We start from the raw sequence: 14,176 nt of genomic DNA on the forward strand, positions 1-14,176 counted from the left end.
TCCTTCATCTTACCTAGGACCTTTTTATTTACCGTACTGTGTATGGCATGGGTCTTAGGGTAGTCGCTGGTGTCGTATAAATCGAGGTGTTTTTTCATGTCCTCGTACACGTCCTCGGTTCGAATCTCCATCAGCAGGGAATCCATGTCAGTGTACAGCACTTCACACCTGTCACCGTACTGTTTCTTTAGCTCGTTGTAGTAAAAGTCGTACATCAGGTGTTTGGATAAATCGAGGATGCTCATCCCCACGTAAACAGGCCGGTTGAATTTTATGTGACTTTTCTTCATGTGTAGGGCAACCAATTTGTCTGTGAATATCTTACTACGGTTGAATGCCGGACTGGCTATCAATCTCCTGAGCTTGTCTTCCTCACTCGACCGAACCAGCTTCACGGTCACGCGTTTCCTCAGGTTCTCCATAGTCTTACCAAACACCGAGTTGTTCATGAGTTTGTAGAGATTTTTCTCAAAATCACTGGTGGCTTTTTTTCGTAGGTCTGTGTTCATTCTGATGTAGGGCTCCATCCATGGGCTCTGGTCGAACATGAGCACCCTATGTATTTTGGTCAGCCTCATACCCAACGACAGGTACAGCTGTAGGTTGCGATAGTGAACGATGTACTTGGTCTTATTCATTAAGTTAGGCACGAGTTTTTCAACGTCTGTCACACGCCCACCTAACAAGTTATGTTGGTACTCAGACATCCAGTCTGGGTTAACCCTCATACGTTCGGGAGCCAGGGGGTAGCTGTTGTGCGATGTGTGTAATTCCTTGGTATACTCTAAGTCAACCTCGAGGATATAACCTTTGTTCGAATCTGGTGCAACCCCCATAACATCAACGTGGGGTACCCATTCGAATCCCCCTGTAGGTAGATACTGGCTCATGGCCCAGCCGTACAGGTTGTTTGCGTCGAGGTAGAGAATGTGATTGGTTGGCTTGTTAGGATCGTAACCTTTCACGTATTGATTATTTGCTTTCGCGTATCGTTTGGATGCCATGGAAATCCCACCTCGCAAGCCTTTCTCAATGAATAGGTGCATGTCGTAATCTGTGAGCAATTCCAAATTAACTCCGGTCTTTTTAAGCAAGGCGTCCCACGACAGACCTGGGCTGGTGTAATACCATGCGGGGTCGAGTTTATACTGCTTGAAACACGTCCGCCTAAACGTTTCAAACACGTCCTCATAAGCAGGGGTCTAGTCTCGGCGTCTGTGTATCGATCGGTGATAGGGAAGGTATTGTTGGCCTTGACCAGACTGTCGAGTGACGACAGGAGGAACTGAAACGAGTCAATGAACCTAAGTCCGTTTAAGCTGAAGGAGATGTATCTCTCCATGTTGTTGGGGATGCACGTTATATTACCATCGATTTTCGCGATGGCCTGCATGATCAAGTGTGAGTCGTACCCTCTCAAGTTGTGAAAGACAACGGGGATGTTTATTGTCTTAGGGTTGATTTTAAGCTTGAGGTTGCACGCGTTGTGAGCGGCGCCTCTATACTTACCAGTTATGTGGCAGTGATCTCTCACCGAATCACCGTTAAGTGGTGAGTCACACACGTGACAGTTAGTGCTACTAGCGTGAGCTAGCCTGTCGACTCGGGTCATACGCATGGGAGCGATTCTATACAATGCATTCCTAATAATTTTTTCTTCCTCCTGCAAACACTTTAGAAACCTTTCAGCCGCGTCAGGGCCCCTATATACTACCGGAGCTTTCGTTTCCCCGTCACAACGGACGACAATGTATCCAAACGAACAGGCTTTATGCTCTTGTGTTTTGTGGGTGAAGGGAGCCTCGCCGGCGGCATCACTGGTGGAATCCCCACCCACAACTAAGGCTTCGAAGTCGGCGTATATGATATAAGGCACAGACATTTGGTTCTTGTGGTTACTGAATTTTAGGATATTATCACCTTCCTTAGGCATGTCGACTCGTATGGCCGTCTGCCCCACACCTTGGCAATCCTCCCGGTGGGATTCTAATAAATCAGCTCGACTGAAACCGTGTAGGCATCGTACACAAAAGTGTTTTTCCCCATCGTGTTTCGACTGGTCGTGCAACAACCGGCTAAGATGTTTTATCCACGTGTAGTGATACTTTTCACCTCGTTGGATCATGAATATATTGATAACTTGGCGATCCTTCACCGGGCTGACCCTGTGTACTATTGTTTTGTTACCTTCGTGTCCAAAGACATTTATAGCCAGATTATTCTGTTTTTCTACTTTAGTGATCTGGGATATGGGGGTGGGTTCATCTATACCATCCCAGTTGAGCCCATCATCCTGAGGATAATTAGAAGGCCTGTTCGGATTAGTGTCAGCTGGAAATAAGGCTGACCTGATAGCTAACCTCAGGCAATCGTTTCCTCTATTCTTAACGTTTACTATGGCATGTTTGTTCCTATAGTAGGGGGGCAAGGCTAGGTATGACCCGCCTCTGAATGGCAGGTAGTTAGCTATGTCTAGATAGACATTATCGATTTTATCTACAGCCCACCCGGACCCCAAGTGTGTGTAGCGTTCTAGGTATTCTCGTATCTGCTGAAAACTGGTATCGATTGATGTGTCAATGGTCTCTGTATGTGTGACGACCTCTTGTTTACCTCGGAAGTAAGGCTGAACATACTCAGTGGTACTCCCAACCTGCTTATCGAGCGACATTTTCACTGTGATCTGAAACTTGATACTTCCTAGGTTATTTAGTTCCTGGTTGACCTTATCAGCTATCAGAGGCTTGATATCTGTAATGTCTATGTTTCTATCAACGTGCATGCGCCAACCTCTCAAATAGTTGCCTACAGCGCGCTCAGTGCGCACGAACTGTAGGTCAATAGCTCTATTCTGTCGTAATAATTCTAAAAGCTGTGGTTTTCTCATACGGGAATACCCACCTAAACCCAAATCGTGTGCCTCGGCTTTCAGTTGTTTTACAGTGGGACGTGCTACGGGGGCATGTGATAACAATGCGGTTAACCCGGCTCTCCCCAGGTTTGAATAACCCGTGTATCCAAGCTGTTTTGCTTGAGCTTTTAATTGTGTTACCGTAGGAGGGGCTTCTAAACCTAGTAATCTCAACAATGCTGACTTCCGCATTCGAGAATACCCGATCACACCTCTCTGTTTTGCGACCCGCTTCAGCTCGCGCACAGTAGTCATAGTGTTTACACCTAAGAGAACCAATGTCTAATTGGTTCACAGTAAAGGGAGGTAACCCTTAAGTGGCTGTTTCACGCACTGTTGGATATATTGGAGTCTATCTTGAGCAGTCGCCTACGTTCTTTTATGTAGCCTTTTTTATTCTCGTAGATGAGTTGATGTCTGACTACGTTCGCTCCGTGAGCTTTACATAGACAGTAGTGTCCTTTAACCCCGATACCACACACAGAACACGTGTAGTTAGGACTTCCCATATGGAAACAACAGAACCCCTGATTCCTGCATTTCCTACCACAGGCCTCGGTCTTCCCCATAAGTATGTATTCGCATCGGTATGGAGCGGGTCTCATGTTTACTTATATAGGTATTTAATTTAATTGCTTCGCAACCAACGCAGTAGCTGCTATACCCAACACTATGAAGCCCAGTTCACGATTCATTTGTCCCTTGGATGGTGTGTAGTACTGAGCGAGTGTGGGTTTATTGAGCGGTTCCAATTGTTTACCAGTTAGTAGGTAGTATTCTTTCATTGCTTCATCAACATCGTTGAATGTTTGAACGGCATGGTTTTCACGCTGGAGTTGTTCGTTAATAAAATCGATCCTCTGGAGACGTTTTTTAGCGTACTCGGCCTGTGCTCTTTGTAATTTCTCAGTAGCGAGATCGTGCCGCTTCCTTTCTTCCTGTATTTCAGCCGCGTGATCATCTCGTAGTTTAGAGAAGAGGAAATTACTCCCGGAAAATGCCAGGGCATTCACTAACGCCCCACCGACCATCATAGCTATCGTGGCCATCCCTATATTTATTTCATTATATTATCAGGTATGATCCCTTGTTTTACTAGGATGTCTTTTGTGGCCATCGCCATACCAAGGTTCATTATGAGCATACCCATATCCTGCAGGTTGAAATCTAGCTTGATAGTTGGTTGTTTAAGCACCATTTTAGTCAACCGAGCGTACCCTACTGCTAGACTGGCGACCACTGTGGCGTGGTATGCGTCGTTGACGAACGTTTTCCCCTCAGACATTATGTATATGATATAAAAATATTAAATTATAACATGATATGCGGGTCGACCTCTAATTGTGTTAGGGTGGGGGGTACCACCTCACGGTGATGGTTTCCCTCATGTGTATATAACCACGAGATAGCCAAGGCAGCAGTTACACCTACAACCAACAACAGTCGGGGGTTGGTCACTTTATGTTGGTTACACCACCGTTTTTTACCGGCAGCTACTCTCTTAGGATTCTTCTGTCTGGTTACTGTTTGTGAAGGGGTCACTTCCCTCACTGTGGGGGTTTCCTCCAGTGGAGTTTCCCTCACTGTTGGGGGTGTGGGGGGTATCACCTCGGGAGCAGCATCCATCTATACTATTATTATTATTTTTTCTCTCAAATTGACAATGTTTTGCTGTGATAATCGCCGCCGTCACTGGAGCCAACAACATACCATATTTGTGGTACAGCTCGCAGCTGATAGAGCTCACGGCGTGTTCGATAAAAGGGTCTTTATCTAGGTCCTCCCACAGGTAAAGTCGGCGCTCTGGTGGAATGGGAAGGAAGTATGACACAATACCGGTGTATATCTGGGTGATAGCCGATCCTATTGTCTTTGTCATTTCTGCTCCGAGCCGGGACTCGTATCTAACGTACAGCTTATCGATTTCTTCGGCTGACATTTTATGAATTTTATCCGGAGTGTAGTCTCCAAAGTAATGTTTGGCTTTGCCGCCAACAGCCAACGCCACCAGTTTCTCTCGCTTATCATCAGTGGGGCCTGCCGGCGGCGTGGGGGAGACCCCCAACTGTTCGAGCAATTCCTCACACTCCATCTTATAATATAACAAGTAAGATTTAGTTTTAACTATATAATACCCGATGCAGACAAAACACAGAGAAATGAAGGTTAAGTTGCACACGACAAACACTTCAAATATCATAGCTATACTTAGCATTTGCTTAGCTTTGCTTAGCTTTAGCTTAGCTTTGCTTAGCTTTAGCACACTATATATGCTACTGGTTGGTCGGTCTTTAGCACGAGCTTAGCGTGTTTAGTTTCAGCGAGCTGTTTCTTCACCCGTTCCCGTTCTAATTTACTCATCACATCGTTCTCTCTCAAACACTCCTCGAACGAATCCCTGTCCTTGCAGTGAAATAAGGCCACCCATCGCGTCTGCTCCCTGAGGTCTTTCAACACCGAGTTGAACTTCTGCGTTAGCACCCAGACGCTGTGATTTGCATGCCGGCCGGAGAAGGCCAGGTACGATAGCATGTCTCTCTTTTTTGTTATCTCGCGATTAGCGCTGCAGTCGTCCAGTATGAACAGCGTCGGTTCCCCTTTAAATTTCTCGTGAAGAGCTTTCAACCAGTCCTGCAGGCGTGTTCCAGGGTCGATTTTGTGTACGTCCGGGTCCGTCATCACCCAAGGTCGCGCGTACGTTTTATTCATGCTCAGAGTAGGGCACATGATAACGATGTTATCGAACACATCCTTGTAGTAACCCTCCAACATATCCAAGACGAAAACGGTCTTCCCACAGCCAGTCTGCCCGCACACTATGGCGCAGTGTGGGTCAGTGGGTAGTTGTGGGTACCCCTGGGGGGTGTGGGGGTCTCCCCCACTAGTAGATGGCTTGCACGAATCTCCCATTATCTATATTAAGTTGCGCGTCCATAATAACGTACAGATATAATTTCAACTTACCAGCGGGTTGAGCCTTCTTAGTAATCTGGATGGTTATCCCTTCGCTGCCGTTATCTATACGGCGCCCGCTACCGTGCAGTTTATCATCATCCGTGGATCGCATGTCCAACCATAGGGCGTACTTGGTGGTCAGGTATTCACCGATCTGCACGGAGCCGAGGTCCAGGTCCTTTGTTATATAATGTTGGGTCCCCCCAACTGTCACTGGTAGCTTTTTTATCTCATCCCACTGCTGGTGTGGTCTCATACCATGACTGAACAGCTGGTTGGGCACGCCCTCGATGGTCACTTCCACCTTTTCAATCTCGGGGTTGAAAAACTTCTCGCTGTCCCTCCGGAATGGCTCGTAATCTTCCACGGGGACGACCAGGATACCTTTCATCGATCGCGCCGGCACATTCAGGTTGATATTCCACACAGTGTCGCTCTTATCTCGCACGACTGATCTATGCCTCAGTACGCGATCGTACAGGATAGCCATCTTCCCAGAGTACTGGCTTCGAACCTGCCTGGCCAGCTCCGGGCTAGTGACCATGTCGAACTCCAGAGAGATGTTGTCTATGGCATAACTAGCCTCATCACCGTTCGGCGTACGCACTACTTTGCTATAGTCGTTAAACGTGAGCTCGTATTCGAGCCTATCACCCAGCGCGGCCTGGTAAAACGGCGCGTGTCCCGTGAGCAACTCGAAGTCGAGCGGCACGCAGAATCGATTCCCGTATGCTCGAGCGATGGCCTTTTCACCGTCCGATAGCTTGTCTAGCTGGTCTTGCGTGAAGGCATACCCTATGCGCGACCGGGTTGATTTGCTGATGCCCTGGTACACATCATTGACTCGTTCTCCCTCGCTTTTCCAGAGATCCCCGTAGCAGTGAAACACGTCGCTGTCGTCAATACTCAGCACCTCGTTACCGCTGATCTTGACGGTCGTTTTCTTGATGATAGCTCGACCCACGTTCCGCACTAGCTCGCGTTTGTCGTTGTCGGAGGTCAACGTGATATTGAACGCCAGTCGAACAGTGCCTGGTACAATAAGGTCATTCTCACCAAGGTTTGGAAATCTAACCAGCAGAGTTTGATTCTGGTCTATCTTGCTGGGATTGTTGGTGATGGTCACCGACTGGCGCACGGCTCTGATGCCTAATGGCTCTCTCAATCTTCTGAAAGGATCTAATTTTCTGCCGTACATTGTTATATATAAATAAAATATATTTAAATACTAATGGATGAAGACATAGATATGACGGAGATGCCGGGCGCTAGTGCCCAGGCATCTGATGAGCAGGAGACCTCATTTACTAGTTCACCATTGAACCAAGAACTTTTGGCAACAACGGTAGATGATTATTACGAAAGTTTAAGAAGTGATAAATACTACGTTGATCCACAGGGTCGATACCTTGATAATTTTTTTATTGATACAAAGGGTGTTCTACGCCTTAAGTCTAACCCAGAGGTTGACCTCGTTAACAAGAGCAATAAAAAACCACTGGCCTTGTCAACTCTAGCCAGACGCCATGGTGTCGAATTTATCCGTGAACATCTAAACATGCATGATTACGTTGGTACAATACCTAAGGCCGTTGTTGAAGATCTGCAAGCTACCAGATCCCACCTCACCACTAGAGATGAAATGACACCACAGCGTGCTACAGAAGCCTCGGACAGCATAGAAAAACTGTTGAGCACCTACTGGGACAAACCGTTACCGGGGTTTGACTTTCCGGTAAGGGAACTGCGCGGCTTAGACGAAGCCGTGAAACGCGTGCGTGGAGAACTCGTGAACAACATGGGGAAACTGAACGAAATCGACGAGCACATCGCTAAGGAAAAAACCAAACTCAACGAAACTGAAAACGATGATATGAAGCGTCGTATCAATGAACGACTACGTGATTTAGAAGACGAGAGACGTACACGATTGGAATCCGCTTCCTCGAATTGTGAACAGCTTCGATCCCAGAAACAATCGATAGAATACTGAACGAGGATACAACTTTAGCCAACAGGATTCGGATATTGTTCCGGGAGCAAGGGATCACCATCGCCAGCATTCTGACTGCATTGGGTTTCATTATATCAACCCTGGTGGTGTCACTGGTGGGGGGAACCCCCACACCCCCCACACCTGGCGGCGGGGGAACTCCCACAGGTGGTGGTGTTAAAGACTGGATAAAAAAACTCGGGGAAGGCCTAGCTAAACTAGCTGGTAAAGCCGCCGAAGCCCTTCCCGGCATCCTGGGTAGCATCGTCTCGTGGTTGTTGGGCGCTCTGGCTAAAACTGCCATGTGGCTCAGTCAAAACATGTGGGCAGCCATCGTCGCCGTGGCTGGTCTGGTGTACGTAGCGGCTAAGAAATCTTTAACCAAATAAGTCCCAAAGTTACCCCACCAACCACTAGGGCTGTTTTATTATCAATATGCTGCTGATAGGAGGCCTGAATATGGGGGGCCACCTCCTGTGGTGTTTGTTGAACTTTAGGCTCCGGGGGCGGCGCAACTATACCCGTTTCACGTGGTGGGATGTGTGGGATATAGGGGGCGTTAATATCGGGGTTGATACCCAACTTTTGGCCCGCCGTGGCTATGACTATTTTGTTGTTATAACCCACCACTTTTTTTACTCTCAGTTGCATATCACTCGGGGCCATGTACAGCCCCACGCCGACCACGTAGTTGACTTTCAATCTGGCGTATTCTAACACGTTTTGGTAACGGTCGATGGCCCGCGGGATATCAACTGGAGCATTGATAGCATCATCAACGTTGGCAACGAACTGTGTCTGAGCGTCGTAAGCAGTTCCCTTACCTAGGATGTTGGAACGCGTCATCGACTGCGCACCCAACAGCGCCCACACGTACGTTCGAATCGAGTCGTTCAAGCGTATTGTACCAGCACGAGTGAATTCTTTCGATGTTTTTGAGATCATTTTAGTCCAGGCTGTGGCTGCATCAGGATTGATTTGCTTTATACAGCTGACATGGACCTTTTCATTCGTTGTGGGGCCTGTAAATGTATGTTTGCTTGGGTTGTATGAACCATCTTTAGAACCGGCCCTATATGTTCCGGACCTGTAGAAGTACACGAGAACTATACCGAGACCATGGTTCACACCAGGAAGGCGAAAGTCTTTATTCGTTGGAATCTCAAACTCCCCACAAATACGTTCATAAGCGCATCTATCATAGCCGTTATTCGTCATACTCCACCCTATATCTTGGGGAAGAGGAGCCTTTATTTCCTTCAATATTCGTCTCGTTTGATAATAAATATGAAACAAAATAACCGCCTTACTCAGTTCGTCTATACCGTAGTCTGGTGTCACACCCGACCCTGTCGTCGCACACCAGACAGCAAAGTTGAGTTGGTTCTGCCAAAACTGCATTGGGTTTTGATTCCAGTTTACCACCGCCTGATCGTTATTAACGGACACGATATAGTTTTCAAAGATATCAATAAATGTTGTTTTAAACCCCGTACCATCTGCATTCACCACGATTTTCAAGTGTGCTAAATCCATATTATAATATATAATTCATATATTATAATATGTACATAACACTTCCAGGAATAACGAGCGGTGAGGCCGTTCAGCTGACGCACGCGATCGATAACACGTCAGGTCAACTCGAAGTTGCACTCTGCGATATCACCTACCTACCGCAATGGACTAACATCAACGCCAGCAACAATAAGCTGTTCGTCAGTGGAACTCGCAGTCAGATAACTGACGGCTACTACAGCGTGTGCTCTCTAAACGACGAGGTCTTCAAACCCCTGGGAGCCGAACTCAAGATGAACGACTCAAACGGTACAGTGGTGTTAATCAACAACGGAAGAACCTCCTTGAGGCTCGGTCGACCATTAGCGAGGATACTCGGTATGTCTCCTGACGAGATAAAACCAACAACAACCGTCACAGGCACGAAGTTACCCGACCTAGTACCGTACCGAGAGCTGTACATTCATCTCGGTCAGGTGAGCACAACGTACAACATTCAAGGAGGTCACCCTTCCACTATACTGAGAGCAGTGCCGGTGAAAACTGAGAAATACAACGACGGTAGAACCGAGTCGTTTTCACCACGGCAGTATAAGAGATTAACCCAGGGCAACATACCTGAGCTGATAATATTGGTGTTACATATAAATCATAATCCTGTAAATATAGGATACCTCAGCTTAACGCTTCATGTAAAATGACCAGCGCACAAGGGCCCGGAGTGAAAAAATGTGTCAATATCGGGATCTCCGACCTTGGAGACACGCGCGGTTTCGACGCTCCCGGAGTAGATGGTAAATCGTACGCCTTGCAACTGAAAAACAACATTTACAAACGCGTTGAAGTCCCCTCCGGTGGAACCCTAAGTGATATAGTAGATACCACAAGAGCAAAAATCAACACTAAGTACGCCCTTGTCAACACCGGTAATAACTGGATAATATACCCATCGTTCGGGGGTAAACTGTTCGACTTAGACGATGTTGAGAGCACTACCGTCGCCCGAAACAAGCCATATATGCTCGTCTTCACCGAAGATGACAAGTGGGTGTTGTTACCCGATAACGACTGGTTTCTCAATATTAGACTCGTCTCCCCTTACGTGTTTACTGATAACAAAGACAACCACCTAAACAAAGTCGTGAACAATGGAACCCTGCTCGTGGCTTACGTCCCAACTCAGAGACGTAGCGTAGTCGTCAGCCCAGTCAACACTATAGCAGCCCACATGCTATCGAGTAAACCGGCCATACAAAACGTGACATTGCAGTTGGTGTCTGAATTCGAAGGCGTGGTTAAGATACTAGAGAGTCTACCGGCAAACTCAACACTGATCATCAAAGTCTACCAAGGGGAACCATCGGGGAATGATGTCGAAATCGTGAAGGGGATCAAACTCGGGTGGGTGAAACAACACCAGTATCAAGTTTGCAACGTTTACGTGCGGGTGGGTGTTGGAGCCGACACCAGTATGGAGGGGGTCAACGTGATCGTGGAAAACAAGATATCACTAACCAAGATCTTCCTGCCTGACAACATACACTTCATGGGTATGAAGTTAACCCCTGAACTATTATCAAAAAACCAGTTGGAAATTATATCGTAATAGTATAACAATGGCCAGTCATCGTCCCAACACTATGCTTAGCGACCTAGGAGATACGGAGGGATTCGATCAACCTGGTGAGGAAGACGCCTTATATATCCTGCACTTCAAAGACAACGTGTACAGACTGGTGTCGTTATCAGATTTAAAAGAGCCCAAATGGCTGATCAACTTAACACTCACCTCACCTTATATCACATTAAAAGACGAGTGGGGGGCCATCTCTAAGATTAGGAATAACGGTATCTGGCCCGGGGATTTCATTTTTGAGGATAAAGCAACATCCTCGATAAATCTTCGTGAAGGAAAAAATAGGTTAAGTTCTGGAATAAAAAATAAATTAACATTTAGCAGTAAGTTTTTATCCCAGTGGCATCTTGATAAAATATTCTCCCCCTACACACTCATCATAGAAGTCTTCTTTAACCAGGAAAACACCTCAATAGTACACCAAATTTTACCCGGGGTGTCAATACACTGGTATGACGAACACAGAAACAAATATTGTCGTATTGTTATACAACAGGATACCACGGGTCCTATAAACCACTTAATAAGCCTCAGTGGGGTTTTTATTACAACAGGAAAGTCTATTAGCCTCTCACCTATTACCCTGAGTAATCTAGAACTTGTAGACTTCAAATTCATTGATAGAATATTAACTGAAACCCAATTAAAATATCTTTCAAAATATATATTATAGGATGGGTCTGTACCCAGTTGTAGATGAAGTATCGAAGACGCTGGAAACCGTAGATGGGTTCCGCTTGAGGCAGTTATGTGATGTGAAACGCCAACTAGAACAAGACCGTGACACGCGGAAAGCACTATGTAAGAAGTACAATAGAGCTTTCAATATCGTGGACGGGGCTGACACTACCCTTATGGCAACCAGCATGGGACTAGGGGCTGCAGGTGTTGGGTTGTTAACCACCATCGTGGCTGCACCTATAGTGCTAGGTTTTGAAATAACAGCTGGGATAGCGGGGGTGTTAGGGTTGGCGCTTAAGTTGGTATCACGCAGACTGCATCGTAAGGCATTGAAACACGACGAGATCAGGATTCTGGCTGAAGCAAAGCTCAACACAGTGAGTGAGCGTATTTCCACGGCACTCTCTGACAGTAAGATCTCAGAAGAGGAGTTTCGTTCAATCCTCTCTGAACTCAAAAAATATAACGGAATGAAACAAGATATTCGATCCAAGTCTCGTAAGTCTGCTATCAGCGAGGACGAGAAAAAAAAGTACATAGAACAGGGGATACAAAAAGCCCAGCAAGCCTTTATTATGAACACCAAAGAGATCATAGGCGGTTCACGTTAAACTGTTTCATCGAGGTAAACGTGACATAGGCACAGTGTTACCTCCAACACACGTTAAGTAGTAGGGGTAATGTATCTATACCAGCCGGGGGAACACGAGGGTGATAGCCGTAAGCGAGCCACCGATCCTATATGGTCAGTCAAAACTTACAACATAGATAAAGTGGATATGAAAGCCGACGAACCTAACTTGTACTACTTGAGGGATGGGCCGGGTAGGGGGTTTGTAAGAGAAGAATTATTGATCGTACCGTACGGCACAGTGTTACCTCCAACACACGTTAAGTAGTAGGGGTAATAGTAGCAAGAGCTAAGGGCCCAACCAAAGCCTTATTTACTAAATAAGGCTTTGTAGAGACTTTTCTTGAAAGTGTTTTAGAACTGTCATTCCCTATACTACTTGGTTTAAAGTTCTCCGCAACTCAAGCTGAATCTCACATGTGATATATAACATGAACTCAGTCTCAGAGATAAAACCCAGCAAGTATTTCTTGATGGGTTCACATACTCCAAGAATAAGACCAGAGGCCAGACCACACACTGAAGATGTATCATCAAGACATGCAGAGGGAAATGTTCCACTGACATCCATAGAATTCCTGGATGCTGTAGGACATCTCTTGAAACTTCGATTCCCCACATGGGTACAATGTGTGAGGCCCATTTTCTGCTGTGATATCGCTGGAATATTGCTAAAAGCAGCGTAAATAATTATAATTATTGGATACAATACTCCGTACTGACTTACATATATGTAAATAGTAAATAGTGCTATACTTTTGTTAATAATAAAGTTGGTACTTACATTTCTTAACAAGATATGTAATTAACATTTTAAAGTTGGGGCTTACATAACTTATAAAGATTGTGATGTAAAATAATCAAATCACCATATTTTACAATTGATAATTTGATATGTAAATAATAAAAGAGCAAAGGTTATTAAAACTTTCCTGGGACTTGCTAAGTTTTTATTGTTGTGGTCTGTTCCATTTTACTGGAAGGCTGGAAGGTAAACAGGTAACTAATACTTGACTAACCTACCATGACTAATCTGATAATTACCCGTCTGACAGTTGACGTGTCTGACATTTGGGAAGATACCTAATTAACTTGCCATATGTTACATTTCATGTCAGGTCTCATAACCAGAGGAGATATTCAAAATCATGGCAGCTTGATTGGTCAGTGGCTAAATAGTCTGGTTCCAGAATGCGATCTTTCTCATGTCCTTAATTAATTAAAACTAGTCAACTTATAAACAAATTGTATGTTTTAGCATAGCTACTGGCCTGGTTTGCAGTGTTATCATTTGTAGTACAGTTTTTGCCTGATGATGTTTTCCCTAATACTTACAACAGTGGCATTCATGCTGTGTGTTTGTCACCCTTTACACAGATGCCCAGCTGTTGGTTGATGGGCCTTGAGTGCAAAGTGAAAAGTAATGTGTGATTTATGTGTTGAGATTCAGGTATTTACCCATGACACAAACAACATTGCAGAAATGCATGTTCACTGTCCCTTTGTGTGGTCCTGTCATTGGCTATCTATCATTTCTTTGGGGGCGGTATATATATAATTTAGGTGATAGACCGTATCTGTTTTCTTCAAGAAGCCAGGCTACCTGCAGAATAAACTGATAAATTGAACTTGAAAACCTAAACACACTGTGTGAGGTTCCAAATTTTAGATTAAAAGGAATTAAATCTACAGGTAACCAAGGTGATCACTGAAAGAACAAAAGATCAAAGAAGTTGAACAGAAGCTTTGTCACCATGACAAACTGAAAATTCTGCTGAAACGATACTGTATTCTGACTTGTGGTCAAGTTGGTATAATTAAACACTGATGCCTGCCATGTAACAAAGACTG

At 45.4% G+C, this 14,176-nt stretch overlaps 1 protein-coding gene across 1 annotated transcript in view; it reads left to right on the plus strand.

Annotated features, from left to right (window-relative positions):
- LOC137294937 (DNA repair protein XRCC3-like) overlaps positions 1–14,176 on the plus strand; it is a 44,453-nt gene that overhangs the window by 5,833 nt on the left and 24,444 nt on the right. The window lies entirely within an intron of this gene.

Source organism: Haliotis asinina, chromosome 8, assembly GCF_037392515.1.
Source record: "Haliotis asinina isolate JCU_RB_2024 chromosome 8, JCU_Hal_asi_v2, whole genome shotgun sequence".
NCBI classification, from domain to species: Eukaryota; Metazoa; Mollusca; class Gastropoda; order Lepetellida; family Haliotidae; genus Haliotis; species Haliotis asinina.